The 18,369-nt window shown below is 51.2% G+C and overlaps 1 protein-coding gene across 2 annotated transcripts in view; it reads right to left on the bottom strand.

Moving 5' to 3' along the window:
* The window catches only part of APBA2 (amyloid beta precursor protein binding family A member 2), a 235,930-nt gene that overhangs the window by 26,057 nt on the left and 191,504 nt on the right, over window positions 1–18,369 (bottom strand). The window lies entirely within an intron of this gene.

Below are 18,369 nucleotides of genomic sequence, written 5' to 3' on the forward strand. Positions count from 1 at the left end.
CATCGCTTAGCCTTCCTCTGAGACCCACCACCTTCCTTTCCGTGTCACTGCCTTCTTCCCTCCTTCCTGCCCGCCCCTGGTCAGACCCCTCCTTCTGAGGGACCTTGGCTCTAGCTCTCAAGCTCCCCCTCACTCTAGGGTCCCCAGGGCTGGCTGTCCTGTGGCTCCTTGGTCCCCAGGGCCAGCAGTCCCCTCCGGACCCCTCTCCTCTGCATGCTGTTCCATGTTCTCCCCTCTGACCTACTCTGCTGCTAAAAGCATCAACTTGCCAAGCTTGGATGCCATTGTCCACCCGTCCCATAACATCTGCCCAACACCCTCGACTACCTACCCCACACCCCACCTGTCAGCCCCAGGGACTTGGCACAGCTCCAACCACCTGTTATGTGCGGGCCTGCAGCTGGAAAGAGCCAGAGCCGCCCAACAAGGCAGACTGGTTCCATTCCAAATTCATGGGCCAAAATGCCCTCAAAACTTGCAGGCGACCCTGAGAGGTGCCTCTGAGAAGTGCCCCTCTCCCCCTGCGCAAGCACCATCTCCTCGAACTTCCAGCTCCCCTCCCTTGGCTGTACTCGGCAGAGCATCACGTCCACTCCCTGTGTGGTGGGTCCCCGCCGGGGACGGAGGGTCACCTGTGATCCTATCCCTCTCTGAAGCAAGTCCTATCAGCTGGGTCTTCCTACGGCTTTTAAATATCCTCCCATGTCCCCAGGTGGGTTCAAACACTTCCTTCCCTACATCCCCACCTCCCTCCTCCCTCTGGAAGGCAAATGCCCAGAAGGAACTGCCTGTTTGGCTCACACCCCTTCCTCAGCACATCCCTGCCTGGCTGCTACGTCCCTGCTGCAAAGCCACCAATGCGAACACTACACGATCTCTGTGCCCTCGTGTCCGGGGACCTTGTGGTTCTCATCTCCTCCTCCCTCTCTAGCTGTTCCTTCTCAGCTCCCTGCAGACTCATCCTCCTCCACGAGGCCACCGAATGCCGACAACCTGGGGACTCGGTACTGGCAAAGGACACGCAGCTCTCTGAGCCCCACCCCCACACACTCAGCAGCCTACTCGCTGGCTCCCCTGGGATGGCCCCCTCTCACCATGCCCAAAGCGAAGCCCCAACCCTCCTCTACTCCATCAGGGCACTGAGCCTGGTTCCTCATCTCAGACCGCACACCCCTCCCAGCTCCACAGGCCTTCGCCCCCATATCCGACCCATCCCCGAGAGCTGTCCCAAACCTATCCCGAGTCCGCCTTTCTCCAGTTCTGCCACCACCACGGCCTCATTCCATCCTGGACCCGAGGATGGCCACCGACTAGCCCGTGTGAACTGCAGTGGACTGCCTGTGTCCCTCCAAAGTCCCTATCCTGAAGCCCTAACCCGCAGTGTGGTGGTATTGGAAGTACGACCTCTGGGAGGTGATCTGGGAGGTCAGGAGGGTAGAGCTCTCGGGAATGGGATCTGTGCCCTGATAAAAGGGACCCCAGAGAGCAACCCTGCCTGCTTTCTGCCACACGTGCCCACAGAGAAGAAGCGTGTCTGTCACCGGAAGGGGGCTCTCAGCAGAACTCGACCACACAGGTACCCTGACCCGGGCCTTCCGTCCTCTGCAGCTGTGAGGATACCCAGTGTTGGTCATAAACCCCACAGGCCCTGGTGCTTTGTTAGGGTAGCAAGACTAAGACCTGAACCTTCCGCCCAGACTACCCCCATGCTACCACAAGAGGGTCCTTCTAGAAAGCTGATCTTTTTGCCTCCCCTGCTGTAAACTGCACGGGGCCTCTCATTCTCTCAGGAGAGAGGCAGGAGTCCCTGAGCCCTGTCATCCCAGAGAACGGGGGGCCCCAGCTCCGGCCCGCATGCCTGCCCCCGGCTGCTAGGGTACTGGGGGCTCAGGGAGGGGCCCACAGTGAGCAGGCTGTCACCCCAAAAAGCAAACGTGCAGCTTCCCTGACACCAGGCAGACCCTGACTCTGAAACTTCAGTTCTCTTCAAACCGCAGGAGAAAATGGCACAAGGTGAGCCGCGTGGGAGGGAACGTGTGCATTAGGCTTTCACCAGACCAACCTCAGCTCTGCAGACTTTCCATTAAAGCTCCGAAATTGGGCATAGCGTGTGTCCATTAGCCTCCACTGTCTGCCTGAAGACCCCGCCCCAGGGGCTCACACGTCGTCGGACTCACACCCGGGGATCTACTCCCGTCTCTTTCACACCAGCACCACAGCTCCTGCACTAAAGGCCATTTTATAAAGTGCTTTCGAACAAGGTCAAGTATTCTGCAGTTTGAAAGGAATCTGTTAGTAATAACGGGCCCCGGCAGGTCCCACCTTAGCAATGTCCCGGGTCATGCCCCACGGAACGGTGGGGGCCCTCCCACAATGACACTACTGCCCTGGGGACTCCCTCCCTTTCTCCCCACTGACCCTGACAGCCTCCCCCGCAGTGCCCAAAGGATGTACCCTTTCCTCTTGGGTCCTCAGGTGGTTTGCTCCAGAGATCTTGGATACCACTTTCGGAAGCCTCTCCCAAACCCCCAGGGAACCAAGCCCAAGGTCCCACCCCTCAGCAACCCAGCCCTGACTGAGAAGCCACTGATACCTCATGGCCTCCCTGGCCCTCCCCCATAGATGGACACCCCTGTGACTTCCACAGTCTGCTGGCAAAGCCTGTCCCCAAGTCTGAAGCCCCTCACCCAGCCCCAACTCTGTCATCTGTGTCTGGAGGAAAGAAGCATCTTCTGCTCCAGAACCAAGTGAAGGGGTCCTTACAAGAGCCTTGGGTTGGGGAGGAGAGACATGAGGAAGTAGGGCCTAGGTCTGGATGGAGAGAGCTGCCCCTCTGCGTGGTCTCCCCACCACATCCATTTCTCTGGGAGAGCTCTTCCCACCCAGCCGACATTGCTGGATCTGGAGGAGGCTGCTTGTGACAGCAGAGGGGCGGTATTCAGAGGCCTCCACAGCCTCGGGGGTCAGTGAGGGACAAGAGGGGATGGGTACAGGGGGCCTTGAGAAGGGGCTTGTGAGGGCCTGGGTTAGGGGTAAACCTTGGGCTTGAGGGCTGGCGGTGGGAGGGACTGGGGGTGGAGTTGGGGGCTGGGGCCAGGTGGGCTGGAGGGCCCAAGGGGGACCCTAGCTTCTGGTAGATTTATAAGCTCACCCTTCCAGTGTTTAGAAGACACCCCAGAAAAGTACAATAACCCCCGACACATGTTCAGATCAAGCGTTTCTCATCCCATCGTCACCGCCACCTTCCCCAAAGCTCTGTGCAAGTGGCCATGTGGGACGATGGTGCCTTGTCTTCTAGGCCAGCCTACCCACAGTCCTCCTGGCCACCCACTCTGGCCTCCAGTCGGCGCTGGTGCAGGGTCCCGCAAGGACCGGGGTGGTGGGACCTCAGTGCCATAGGTCTCTGTGGGCTCCTCCCAGAGCCCCTCAGCTCCTCACGAGTCCATCACCCCTGCACACACGTGCACGCATGCACAAGTACACACCCCCACATAGATACACGTGAGTGTTCGCGAAGCTTCTCACACAGCGGCAGTGCCTGCGGCCCTGAGCCCACAGAGCCACACCTCCTAACTGGGCCTGTGCGCCCACTGGGGATCCGAGATGAAGTGCCCCCCGCGGGGGCAGATACAGAGCCTGCAGATGCAATGAGGGGCTTCCGCGGGCAGGCACTTTACCTGATCAAGGGGATGAAGCCCCTCTATGACCACAAGCCCAAACACAAGAGAAGGAGGCGTTCTGAAGACCGTGTTGCGACCCCCGAGGAAGGTAATCCTGGCAGCAGGTGGCCCGGCACCGCACACCCCAGGCCTGTGGCCCTGCTCTGTGACCAGCTTCTGCACCCTCGTGGGGGGAGCGACAAGGAGCCCACCGCTGCGGGCAGGCCTCTCAGAGAACTGAAGATAAGAAGCGCCGCCCAGGAGAGAGGCCCCACTTCGGAGCCTACAACTCCCCAGGCCTCTGACCCTGGGACCGCTCCGCCCAGGGCCCATGCAGGGTGCAGGGAAGGCAGGGCCACAGATTAGCCGCGGACCAGGCACAGAGAAGGGCTCAGCAAGCCATGTTACCATCCTGAGTATTCTAATATTGCAACAAGCTCTTAGGGTATCTGTGTTGGGTGGGCTGGGGAATGGACTGTCCCTCCCAATTCTGCAGACGGGGAAGGCACCTTCCCCTCCCCCTCCGGCCTGTCAACGTTGAGGGACAGCCATGGAGGCTGGGACAGCCATGACAAGGACTGGGACTAAGGCAAGGAGGTACCCTCTCTCACAGAGCTGGGTAAACAGGGCAGACAAAAAAGCAAGGTCTTTTCAGACAATGAGGAATAGAAGGCAGGAAGCAAACCCCGGTGTGAGGGGAACAGGGACACAGTCCGGATCTACTGAGGAAGGGGAAGGCTGCTCTCAGAAGCCAAGGTGAGCACAGACCCGAATGACGCAAAGGGAGATACTTTAAAAGCAGTGTGTTTTCTGAGGCCCTCTCAGGGTCCCAGCTGTCTGAAGGGAAGCAGGGACAGCCCTCCAGGGCCCCACAGCGCCTGCCCAGGGATCCAGGGACACGGCCGGAGTCTGAACTCTTCCACCTGCCCTGCTCAAAAAGCCTTTGTGCCCTTGGGACAGTCATCTCTCTCTCTCTCTCTCTCTCTCTCTCTCTCTTTTTTTGGGGGGGGTCAATTTACTTACCAGCAAAATGGGGTGAGGGGGAACTCCTGCATTCTATCTCCTTGGGGTTTTTGCAAAGGTAAGATTAATAGGATGGGCTTCATAAATGCTAAAAGCATATAAAGTACAAGGCATTAGTTAATGAATTCTTAGCTTCTTTTTGCACCTAACTCAAAAGACAAGTCATAGCACTGAGCCGTGGCAGCACCCCGAGCACCAGATTGGGGGGGGCGGGCAGCAAGACAGTGGGAGGTGTCCGAGGCCAGTGAATGTGCTCACGTGGCCTTGTGGGCATGCGGCCTGACAGCCCACTGAGGCTCAGGGGACAAAGGGATGCCACGGTCACGCTGATATTAAGGGACAAAGCAGGGACCAGACCCAAAGGCTGTCACATCCCAGTCGGTGGCCTCCACCAATATCGACATGGGGCACCTCCCGGCAGCAGGTAGAAAGTGGTGCAAAGCTCTTCCAAACCTGGCACCCGACGGGGCAGTGGGAGCTAAAGTCAAGGAAGGAGGGAGAGAAGATCCCAAGCAGCTCCTCTGTGTCCGGAATCGTGTTCAGAGCCCAGGGAGCCTGCAGAGGCCCCAATCCCATCAGAGAGATTCTGCCTCAATGGACCCAGAGTGGGGTCCGGGAATCTGCACCACACACACTCCAGGTCACACCGAAGAGCACCCCTGTGGGCAAACCTGATCTCCGGCACCCAAGCACTCCCCCCTCCCGTCTTCTTAGGAGCAAAGCCCGCTGAGAGGCCAGGCCAGCAGCCACTGTCCCAGGCAGGCCTGGCTCTTTACAAAGCCCTGCCTCCCAAGGGCAAGACTCCCGGCTGTTCCTTCCATCTCAGGCACCTTGGTCCTCACTCTGGAGATGACAAACCCCTGCACCTGGCCAGGGCTGGCAGCACCAAGGGAAGGGAGTAGGGGATGGGAGGGGGAGGGCTACAGAATGGGGAGGGGCGTGGAGGGAGGAACCCCTCCCTGTCCATCCATCAGCAGCCCTGGTGTGCACCTGTCACCAGCTAGAGGAAGGCAGGTGCCACCCCCACAGAGGGAAAGGCAACTGCCAATCACACGGCAGCATCTTCCACCCTGCCCCTCAGGGCTTTCTGACTGACGTGTGTCCATTTTTACTATCTTACACCATCTTCCCCTCAGGCCTCATTCTCTCCAGTGAGTGTGACTCCAAGTGCCCATCATTTGCTGATTGTCACCCCACGGCAGGGCCCGAGCCACCAGTCTTCTCTGCAGTGACCATTACTGATCAGTAGATGGTGCCGCTGTGCTCTGCGGGAAAGTCCGGGTGGTCCCAGCAGCCCTGGGGTAACTGCTCCCTCACACAGCCCACACCCTCAGCCAGCACCCAGGGCCTGGGCCTGGGCAAGGGTCCTCACACCCTATCTGTGGGGTGGGAGTCGAACGGCACTCCGTGGAACGGTCCCTGAGGGTGGGAGCTTCGGCCTTGCCTTTTGAATGGATTCCCACCCTCTGAGGCCACTGTCCTCTGCCTTTCCCTTTGCCACTTCCCAGGGTGACCTTGGGCAGCTAGCCAGACCTTTCTGAAATTCTCATCCTGTTTCAGTCTATGTCCCTGAGTAGATATATTAAAAGCTGGCCCCATCTCCCCCCACCCCCGGAGTGAGTCCCACCAGATCCGGGGGCACAGATTCCTGTGTGTGAAGGGCACCCCACCCCGGGCAGTGGGGTCCACCACCAGCACCCACGGACGCCTGCTCCCTGGGAAGAGGCCAGTGAAAAATTCCGGTCTTTGTTACAAACTCCAAAAGATGCCCACCTCTGCCACCCCCCTGTGCCGGAGGTTCTTGTCATTCCAGCCTTGCTCTTCTTTTCAAAAAGGATTACATCAAAAACTAAGGATATACTGTATGGTGACTAACATAATAAAAAATTATTATATAAAAAAAAATATGTTGAAAAAATGTTCAACACCAAAGAAATGCAAAATAAACCATGAGATTAAAAAAAAAAAAAAGGAAACAATACAAAACAAAAACGGTACCTGCAGCATCCTGCCTGCCTGTCAGACCCACCCCCACCTGCACGCTTATTAGGAAGCAGAGAAGGCCGGTGTGGATAAGCAGGGATTTCAGGTTCACAGACACTGCTCTCAACTCCAATCATGAAACACAGAACCAAAAATCAAACAGCTTCATGACAGTACGAAAGCAGCTGGCCCACCGTGTCTGGGCATAAATTGTTCTTATTTGGCTCAACTTTTGGACTAACCCTATGCTGAGACCACCAGAGGGAGACAAAACGACAAAAGAATAAGGAGAGGTTTAAAGGCGATCCTGCGTCCCCAGAGAGCGATTTCTCCTTTTTGTTTTCTTGCTGCGATACAGATCGTGCAAACATCAGTGTACGCAGAACGTATCCGCACAGTCTGGACATGAGGAATAGCGTGCGCCAGGCTCCTTCCTCCTGGAGGAAGCCTCCATTTGAAATGTCTGTTGGAAAATGTCAACCCCGTGGACCACTCTGAGCAGGGAAAGGGGTGGGAGGTCCCACAGAGTCATGCCTTGGAGCCCCTGTCCCTGACACTTTTGGGGGAAACTATCCCGAAGCTGGGTGGTGGACAGAGGCTTCCCACAAGTGGCCTGGATCCAGGCAATCTCATTAATTCCAAGTCCTGTGCCTGCTTCTCCGTCTTGGGGGGAGGGGACGGCTGGGTAGAGCCACAGCCGAGGATGGGTGTGTGAGTGTGCCTCTGAAAGGTTGCAGAGTACAACCCCCAGCCCTGACACACCAGACCTCTGTGTGTAACAAAGGTCTATTCCGCTCGGTCCTCGACAACCTCATGAAGCAGATCTCAATGTCCTGATTTTACAAATAAGGACAGTTCCCAGGGGTCAAATGACTTGGCAAAAGACCACTGCCACTGATTCAGGTACTCATAAGCATTTTTGAGCCCTCATTTGAGGACAGAAAACACGGAACTCACAGGCTGACATTAGTCCCACAGTCACCAAATAAATACATCAGGATGGTGCATGGTAAACGACATGAAGGAAGGACCCCGCGCCAGTGAAGAAGCCACAGGGGTGTCCGGCCTTGACAAGAATCTGGGGGCAGGTGCTCTCTGAGCTGAGGCCCGAAGGATGCAAAGGAATCAAAAAAACCATAGAGGGAAAGGAGAAGACAGCATTCCAGGCTCAGGCAAGAGCAGGTGCAAAGGCCCTGGGGTGGCAGAGTATAGCACCTTTCAAAAGCTACCAAATGTGCAAACTGCCCAGGTGCATGGGGTGGGCCAGCATGTAGAGCAAGCTGAGGCTGCAGAGAGAGTGCTGGCCAGAGGGGAGGATCCTGGAGCTACACCAAGGACTGTCATTGCAGAGTACTGGCCAGGGAAGTGGCCCGACCTCTCTGTCTTTAGAAAGCAACTCTGGCTGCAGAGTTGCAAACCACAGAGGGGAAGAAGGGAGAGCATCTGGGAGACTACTGCAATTGTCCTAGCAAGTGAGTGAATGAGTGATGATTATGATGGTGGTGGTGGTGATGATGGTGTGGACCAGGGTGATGATGGTGCCAGAGAGACAGCGACAGACTGGATCCACTCTGGAGGTTCAACCCACAGTCTGGAATACAAGGTGAGGATGAGGAGTGCTCGAAAGCAGACTGTACCACTGGATGGCCAAAGCTGCAGCTACAAGGAGGGGGCACTGGCCTTGAGGGTGGGGATTCTAGATGCAGGAACTTGGAAGTCTTCCAAAGGAGCTCAGGAGGCAGCTGGACTCAGCGGTCCTGAGAAACTGCACGTCAGTGCCAGACGAAGCTGCAGACACAGAAGAATCATCGGGGAGAGGGGGGACTGGGTGGGCAGGGGTCCCAGGACCCAGCTCTGCTGAGCTCCAGCACCCTGTGCCCAGCGGGCGGGCCGAGCTGTGCCCATACTGGCAGGAGGGGAAAGGAGCCCTCGTGCTTCTGATGCACCGTGACCAGGAAGCCCACAGTGATCTCAGCCAGCCAGAGGATGGCAGTGTGTAGGGGAGGTGTAAGCATGAAGCAACCATCCCCAAAGTCTGGTTCAGAAGAAGAGGAAGGTAGAGCGCTGGCTATGGATACATGCAGGCGAGGACAGATGCTCTCAGAAGCCAGCAGAGGGGAGAGTGGAAGATACCGGAGAGGAAAACACCTCAGATCGGGTGAGGTTCAAAAGCGCAGAGAGGGACCTGGTCTCAGCTGGGAGGAGAGACCACGGCTCTGAGGGGACAGGACAGGGAGGAGGGGCTAGGAGCAGGCAGAGTGCCAAGGCCACATGCCATGCAAGCCACTGAAATAAGGGCAAGAGCTGGCCTGGGGATGGGAAGGTGTGTCAAGAGTGGCTGAGGAGGCAGGAGAGCCGTGAGATTGGATCTCAGGTCAGACCTTCTACCAGCAGACCTGGGGCATGGCCTCTGGGCTCTGGCAGGGCTCCTCCTGCCCTTAATACCACCCTCTCCACCACCACACCAGTGGGTCCCAGAGCCAGATGTCCAACGCTGCCGTGGGCTGGGCTGTGCCTCCAAGAAGCCCCTGTTAAAGGTGACCCTTTAAGGGGGCTGCTATAAAAGAGAAGATGCTGTCCGAGAAATCAGACCCTCAGAACAGTCACTGGGGAGAGGCCCTGCCTGGGGCTGCAGGACAGGTTGGGTCATCACTGAAGGAAACGATTTTGAAAGTCCCACAGCGTGGAACATTAGACACCCAACAAGCGAGATAAAATCACTGGCTGCTGGGAGGAAGAAAAAGACTCAAAAACGGTCAAAGCCAAGCTCAGTTCAGTGGACAGATTTGCCCAAGGCAGGTCCTAAGCATTAGCTTGGACCTGGGAGAATTACATCCCAGAAACAGCAGAATGAATCCAAAAACTGGCGAAAAATAGGGAAAGGCACAGGTATAAAGCTGCTCACTGCAACACTATTTCTAAGAGCAAAACCCTGGAAACCACCCAAATGTTCCTGCATAGGGGACATTCATCCACACAGCGGATGTCCAAACAGCACAGAGCACCTGCGCGTACTGCCCTGCATGGTGCAGAGCTCTGGCATAATCTCCAGGGGTTCGTGTTAAGTGTAAGAAGGAAGGTGGAGGGGTGCCTGGGTGGCTCAGTCAGTTAAGCACCTGTCTTCAGTTCAGGTCATGACCCCGGTGTCCTGGGATCGAGCCCTGCATAGTATAGGGCTACCTGCTGGTAGGGAACCTGCTTCTCCCTCTCCCTCTGCTACTTCCCTGCTTGCGCTCTCTCTGTGTCAAATAAATAAGTAAAATCTTAAAAAAAAAAAAAAAAAAAAGGAAGATGGAGAAAAGGGTGTTAACTCATTACCATTTATCTAAGAAAGGGGGAAGAATCACCTAAGATACTAAAAATACGTGAAATGTTAAAACTGGTTATCTCTAGTGGGAGGAAAGGATTTGGGAGGCGGGGTAATGGTGTAAGAAATTAGACGCCTTTTCATACACCCTGTTTTCTATACTTGACTTCAGAACCATGTAAGTGTTTTATATAATTATAAAACAAAATTCAATGAATAAAGCAAATTCCTAAAGAAAAAAAATGCATCTAAATGTGTAAGCAGTTGTGACATGGTAATGAAGAGAACTATTCTGAATGATTTTAAAACAGAGTAATTTGATAGTACATCCCTCCTGGGCTATCCTCTGAAGACCAAAGTCAATGCAAATGAATCTTGAATTGTATTTTTAATCACATGTCCTTGGTGATGTCGGTCTTGTTATTCTGAGACTATCGTAGGACTGATGGAATAAAAGAAATGCAGAATTCTGCTGGTGTCCTTGAGAATGGGGGTCTGGGGCATAGGAAAAAGGTACAAATGTAAAAACCCTACAGTCCTGACAAGATGAACTGGGATGCATTTTATCTTCAGATCAGTATGAATCATGACACGCTTTCTCTTAAAAACATATAGGATATTAATTATCTATATCCATGCATAACAAATTATCCCAAAAGTTTGCAGCTGAAAACAACAAGTATTTGTTAGTTTCTGTGGGCGGGGGATCCAGGTGCAGCTGAGCCCAGCGCTTCTGGCTCAAGGGCTCTCCCAAGGCTGTAGCCATTTAGGGGAGGCTCCCCTTCCAAGTTCACTTATGAGGCTGTTGGCCAGAGATGGAGAGGTCAGCAGGGCTTAGATCTCCCAACCGGGGTTTCAGATGGAGGCTTCTGCCATTTCATATACTAACAAAGATAAAAGTAATGCATGTCAAATAAAAAGGCCAATAGGAATTTTTATTGCGTAACTGATAAGCTAATTCTAAAGGTTCTATGGAAAAGTAAAGACACAAGAGGATCCAGGGAGGTTCTGAACAGGAACAACGGTGACAGAAGGCAGACATTAGCCTTCCAGGTCATAAAATGCACTACAAATCCCCAGTTAAATAAAGCAGCTTGGTTCTGGAACCTCAGTGGAGATCCAGAAACAGGCCTAGGTGTAAATGACAATGTATTATATTATAAAGGCAGCATTTCAAGGCAGAGAGGGAAGAATCCATGGGACAGTCTTGGCACGAATGGTCAGCTGTTTGAAAGAAAATGCTTAAAATGTAATTCTTTCTGGATCCATATACCAAAATAAATTCCAGATAAATTAAATATGTAACTCATTTGAATAAAATCATAAGGGTTCTAGAAGGAAAAAAAATAATGGTAAGAGTGTCAAGGTTGGGTTGCCTGGGTGGCTCAGTGGGTTCAGTGTCCAACTCTTGATTTCAGCTCAGATCATGGTCCCGGGGTCATGGGATCGAGCCCTGTGTCCAGCTCCACGCTCAGCACGGAATCCGCTTGAGGTGCTGTCTCTCCCTCTCCCTTTCCCTCTGCCCCTCCCACTACTCCTGCACGCTCTCTCTATATAAATAAATAATAAAATCTTTAAAAAAGACAGTGCAAAGCTCATACCAATCTCAAAAACTTGTAACTTCAAAGGAAAAAAAATGAATACAGTTGACTACATAAAATGTTCAGCAAAGGAAAAATATGGAGGGGGACCTGGGTGACTCGGTTGAGTGACAGACTCTTGATTTTGGCTCAGGCCATGATCTCAGGGTCATGAGATTGAGCCCTGCTTGGGGCTCTGCGCTGAGCATGGATCTTGCTTAAGATTCTCTCTCTCATTCTCCCTCTGCCCCTCCCCACAACTGGTGCTCGCTGTCATGTTCTCGCTCTATTAAAAAAAAAAAGCAATAAAATAAAATGCATTTTTTAAAAAAGGAGGGGCGCCTGGGTGGCACAGCGGTTAAGCGCCTGCCTTCGGCTCAGCGCGTGATCCCGGCGTTCTGGGATCGAGCCCCACATCAGGTTCCTCCGCTATGAGCCTGCTTCTTCCTCTCCCGCTCCCCCTGCTTGTGTTCCCTCTCTCTCTGGCTGTCTCTCTGTCAAATAAATAAATAAAATCTTTAAAAAAATTAATAAATAAATAAATAAAAATAAATAAAAAAGGAAAAATATGGAGCTTCCTCAAAAAGTTAAAAATGGAACTACTCTATGACCCAGCCACTGCACTACTGGGTATTTATGCAAAAAATACAAAAATACTAATTCAAAGGATACATGTACCCCAATATGTATAGCAGCATTATCTACAATAGCCAAATACAGAAGCAGCCCAAGTGCCCACCAAAAGATGAATGGATAAAGAAGAGGTAGTAATAACACACACACACACACACACACACACGAGGAATATTATTCAGCCATAATAAAGAATGAAATCTTGCCATTTGCAACCACGTGGATGGAACTAGAGAGTATTATGCTAAGTGAAATAAGTCAGTCAGGGAAAGACAAATACCATATGACTTCACTCATATGCGGAATTTAGAAAACAAAACAGATGGGCAAAGGAGAAAAAAAGAGAGAGAGGCAAACCAAGCAACACACTCTTAACTATAGAGAACAAAGTGATAGTTACCAGAGGGGAGGGGAGGGGGAGATGGGGCTGAAGGAGGGCACTTGTGATGAGCACCGGGTGATGTATGGAAGTGCTGAATCACTATATTGCACACCTGAAACTACCCATAACACTGTATATGAACAAACTGGAATGTAAATGAAAACTTTAAGAATGCAAAAATATCAAAAGATGATGGTAGCTTGGGGAAAACTTTTACGATACACACCAAAGGGCAAATCTCCTTTACATGTAAAGAACAGTGCAAACCAATAAGAAACACCAAAAATCCAACAGAAGAGTGAGCAAAGGAAACACACAGACAATGCATAGGAAAATAAACACAAATGGCTTGTAAACACATCAAACAGCATTTGGTTTCACTGCTGATGAAGATGTGTGCATAAAATCAACAATACACCACTTTGTATCCATTGGCCTGGCCAAGACCAAACGGCTGGATGGCTCACAGGGCTGGTGAAACAGCACTCTCACACACAGCTGAGGGTGTGTACCCCGTCTCCCTCGAGGGCCACTTCTACCCCAGTCAGCGTGTGGCTGGCCTGCAACCCTGCCATCTAGGAAGAGCTTCTGTGAAGGAACACGCACATGAACACATCCATGAGGCTGCTCACTGCTGCACTGACTAGAAGCAGTCCACAGGGGACTGATGAATACCCATCATATGTCCATGAACCTGAATCCTGGGCAGCCACTTAATAATCAGGTGGCTCTATAGTAGCTTATCTCCAAGAGGTACCAAGAAATGAAAAAGCAAAGTACAGACTCATGTGTCCATGTGTAATCTGTAGTTTAAGAAAAGGGATGTGGAGAAAGGGGATCCCTCCTACATTGTTGGTGGGAATGCAAGTTGATACAGCCACTCTGGAAAACAGTGTGGAGGTCCCTCAAAAAGTTAAAAATAGAGCTACCCTATGACACAGCAATTGCACTACTGGGTATTTACCCCAAAGATACAGACGTAGTGAAGAGAAGGGCCATATGCACCCCAATGTTCATAGCAGCATTGTCCACAATAGCTAAATCGTGGAAGGAGCCAAGATGCCCTTCAACAGATGACTGGATTAAGAAGTTGTGGTCCATATATACAATGGAATATTACTCAGCTATCAAAAAGAACGATTTCTCAACATTTGCTGCAACCTGGACGGCACTGGAGGAGATAATGCTAAGTGAAATAAGTCAAGCAGAGAAAGACAACTATCATATGATTTCTCTCGTCTATGGAACATAAGAACTAGGAAGATCGGTAGGGGAAGAAAAGGATAAAGAAAGGGGGGGTAATCAGAAGGGGGGATGAAGCATGAGAGACTATGGACTCTGAGAAACAAACTGAGGGCTTCAGAGGGGAGGGGGGGTGTGGTAATGGGATAGGCTGGTGATGGGTAGTAAGGAGGGCACGTATTGCATGGTGCACTGGGTGTTATACGCAACTTATGAATCATCGAACTTTACATCAAAAACCAGGGATGTACTGTATGGTGACTAACATAATATAATAAAAAAACATTAAAAAAAAAAGAAAAGGGTCTATAGTTTTGTATATGTCAAAGAAAGTTCTGGAAGGATTCACAAGAGACTAAACAGTAGCTTCTATTGCAGAGAGGGATTAGGGGTCTGGCATGTGCAGACAGAAAAAGGAAAAGTACAGGGATGTGCAGATAGAGAAGGGAAATAAGGATTTCCAGGGTAGAATACATTTTTAATTCTTACAGCTTCTGCCTTGTTCTAGGAACTACTCAGAAATATCTTAACAAACCTCTAGTGAATAAAAATTCCTATTTTAAAATCTGTCTAATCCCTATTCACGACTCCATTTGGACAAAATCAAACACTATTTGTAAAAAAGGGAAGTCATTTTGGTTTTCATAACCTCTGTTTGGAATGCGCTGGGCCCCGCTGGTCCCGGAGATTTACCTTACTCTGGTCCTCCTGCCAACAGCACCCCACACCCACACTCACCCGTCCCCTCAGGCCTGTCTGCTCTATGACTTAGGAGCCTGGCCCCTCTGACAGGCTGAACAGGAAGAGAGGTGAGTGGCCTTCAATTTAGGAGTCTCGTCTGAACAGGTTCACCCCAACTGCCCATTTTTAAGAGGTCAGATCATAAGTGTCCACTGCATGAAAATAACCAAGTGGCTTTATCACTTTGAGGACCCCCACCAAAAGGAAGGTGTGAGGGGCAAGCTCAGCACGGATGGGGGGCCCACACATTCTCCAAGTGGCCAGCACACAGGTGGGAAGTTGATAAGGTACAGACAGGTTGTAAGGGATCCCAGGGCCCTGACACCTGAGGACAAGTCACATTCTAGCATAAGGCTAGAGCTGCTGGTGGGATGGGCTATGTTTCAGGACATCTTACATGAGCTTTGGCTGTTGGATTAGAACAGTGTGAGGAGTAGAATTCTATCTATCAGCCTTTGTGGCTCCATTGCTTGGGACCAGCATCAAACTTTTGGTTTTAATGAACCCATTTCTGGTTTTATGGAAAAGTTAGATTTTAACATAGACTCATTCAGAGGTGGATAACCACCTGGTCCACTTGGACTCATGCCACTGCCAGCCTCCATGTCCCGCAGTAGAGAACATCCTGTGGGTCCCTCCATTCCTCACCACTCCAGGACTCCTCCCCACAGGGAAGGCGGTGAGTCCTCTGTTCAACAGGCCCTTCTACAAGGTTTACTCTGTGGTGTCAACCTTCCCAGTTGGAGAGGGCCCAAGAGCATCAGTGGATCCTGGAGTGTTCTCCTACAGATGGTGGTCACGGGGGCCTCTTCCCTCGGGTACCTCTGATGACAGAGGGCTGCAACTCTGAGCCTGAGAAGGACCAACAACTCTGACTTCTGGAAGGTTCTCTTCCTGTGGACTCCCTGGAATCTGAACCATGTGTCTTCTCCAGGTGAAGGCTTTTCTTTACCTGCTGCATGCTGAGGGTTGCTCAAGCAGTACAGTATAGGAGGCAATGAGCTCAGGCTCCCACCTACGTTCCAATCCCTGGTGACCTTGAGTAAATGACTCACCCTCTCTAAGCCTCAGTTTACTCATCTGTAACAGCACCTACCTCTAAGTGTTGTTAGGAGCACAGTCAGTGTGTTTAAGAAGCGTGCCTGCTCAACAGAAGCACCTAGTAAGAATTCCCTGGCCTCATCGCTGGTGGTGGTGGTATACGGAGGCGTGTTCAGGCGGTAGGAAACCATCTGGTGAGGAGCTTATGCTGCAAAGGACCCAGATATGGGTCTAAGAGCAGCAGCCGTCAGACTCCAGATGAGTTACTCGAACCTCACCTTCCCTAACCTATAGATGGGGGGAGCGTCTGCCACCGTAGGAGGCTGACAGGAAGTAAGTGCACAGCACACGTCCCTGGGACCGGCACTACCACCCAATAAATGTTAAGACGGTGTCCCTTTGACTGTTACTATCATTTTTCATTATTATTAACAGTTATTAGGTGTGAAATAAGGCATACGAAGGCACTGAAGGCCACCGCTCCTTAAATCTCCAAGGAGGTTTACCTCCAGTGTGATTTCGCAGACCCAGACAAGGAGGAAGGCCTGCTTTCCCGTCATAGTTATCCCGGGTTTTTCTCAGCTCTTTAGACTTCCAACTGGAGGACCGAACAAGCCCTGGGGGCTCCCCCACCCTTGAAACGCTCGCCAAATGGATGGGGTACAGCAGGCCCTGGGGGCTTGCTCCCTCAACACCCATCTCCAGACTTTCTCCCCTGCCTTCCTGGAAAGCCAAATACTTGCTCCTCCAGCCAACCTGGGAGTCCAGGGCCCTGGTCAGGTGGCACAGCTCTGGCCGAAGGGAGACAAGGAGAAGGCGGCTGAGTCAGTCTTCAAGGTCTTTTAAGGTTCAACTAAACACTCAGATTCACAAGGTCTCCTAAGTTCAAGTAGACATGGGGCTACTTCCTCAGAAGGAATAGGCAGGAACTGCAGTTTCCCACCTGGACTCTTTTGTGAGTGTCCACACAGCCGGCCAGGGGCCAGGGGGGAGCCCGAAGGTATGAAATGCCCCTCAGAGAGGGTGTATGGAGCCCTCCTGGTTTAAGACCCTCATGTTCTCTGGGGCCAATATCTCTGATAATCACTCCATGGGTGTGCCTAACAGGAGATTCTTTTTTTTTTTTTTTTTTTAAGATTTATTCATTGATTTTAGAAAGAGAGTCAGCAAGCAGGGGGAGGGGCAGAGGGAGAGAGAGGATCTCAAGCAGGCTCCCCGCTGAGTGTGAAGCGCAACGTGGGGCTTGATCCCAGGCCCCTGAGACCATGACCTGAGCCAAAACCAAGAGTCGGATGCTCAACCAACTGAGACACCCAGGCACCCCAGGAAATTCTAAATTAAGGCTATCCACACTGGTTTGAACTGGTCACAAGGAGCTTTAGCCCATCGGAACAGTTTGAGGCATCCGACATTGTTTTGATTTGGTCTGGAGTAGTCTAAGCTGATTCAGAGAAGTGTCTTCTGGATTGCTGCAAGCGAGAGGTACTTCTCAGAGCACCCAGGCATTGATATTGCTTCCTGATCCTTCTCCACTGCCCTCCCCTCCAGTTAGGGGGCTGACTCAAGACCCAGGAGTCTAATATCCAAATCATTCCCCTAGGCAGTTTGAGGGAGTTCTGCCCAAATGACACCATGATGCTTTGAAAAGTGAGCTTCTTGGATCCACAAGAACCCACCTCACCGGAACCGTGTGACTGGTACAATGCCATCCTGGCATTGTGACCACCCAGGAAAGTGGTGCATCCTCCCTATTTATGAGATGTTAAGTCCTCCGAATCAGGAACCTAATCAACCCTACAATGCAGGCATGGAGGGGGTGGTGTCTGTTCTTGCCAATCACTAGGTCCTGAAAAAAACCACAACTAGCCAGTTGGATTGGAATTATCATAACCTATTGTGAGCTAATGAAAACCAGTCTGATGCAGTTTTAACCAGCATCACATATAAATAGCTGGGCAAAACCCATTTGAGCCTACCTGAGTTGGTCAAAATGGAATTAAGTTTATTTGAACAGTATAAGATGGATTCCGGCAGTTTGAAACTGTTTTTAATCTAGTTTGAGCAACACTGAGCCCATATAATGTTGAACCCACCGAAATTGGGTTGAGCCAATCAATTCATTTTCAACCAGTTTGAACTGGGTTAGCCTGGTTCAAACTAGTCCCTTGAAAGGGGTTTTCCAGATGTCAGCTTTTTACTAAAAAAGAAAACCAGGGTAGGAAATGTTTTTAAAGTTATTTATCTCTGATGATTGATTTACCTTACTTCCATAAATATTCATAAAAATTAATTACCAGCTTATTGAAAGAATTAATAAAATCCACACTTTTTATTGTTACACTAGCAACAGCAGGAAACAGCCCCCTGTTAATAAGAAAGATCTTATTTAAGAGGCTCTTTATGGTGTTGGAGGACTTTGGAAAGGAGTGGGTCAAGATTCCCTGAGGCCATTCATACAGTGCAAAGTTGGCTCAACACTGAATGCTGAAATCCAATATTAACCCCTTCAAAAAAGACAGGAGAATGGAAGGAAACGAAGAGTCTAATAAAGGAGTAACAGCCTGTATTTGGATGCAATTATATCCACCCTAATCAAAAGTGTTAGATCATAATGAGCTGCTTATACAGACACATTGCAATCTATTAACTTGATCAACAGTGTCACAGGGGAGGCCATTACTGAAGGTGTAATTCAATGGGATGGCCGACCGTTCCCCAGTCAACTGAACTACCCCCCTCCTAACAATATGGGCTTACAAAGTGCTCCAACAACCAAAT

Source organism: Ursus americanus, chromosome 28, assembly GCF_024610735.1.
Source record: "Ursus americanus isolate L20-20 chromosome 28, mUrsAme1.1.p, whole genome shotgun sequence".
NCBI lineage: Eukaryota > Metazoa > Chordata > Mammalia > Carnivora > Ursidae > Ursus > Ursus americanus.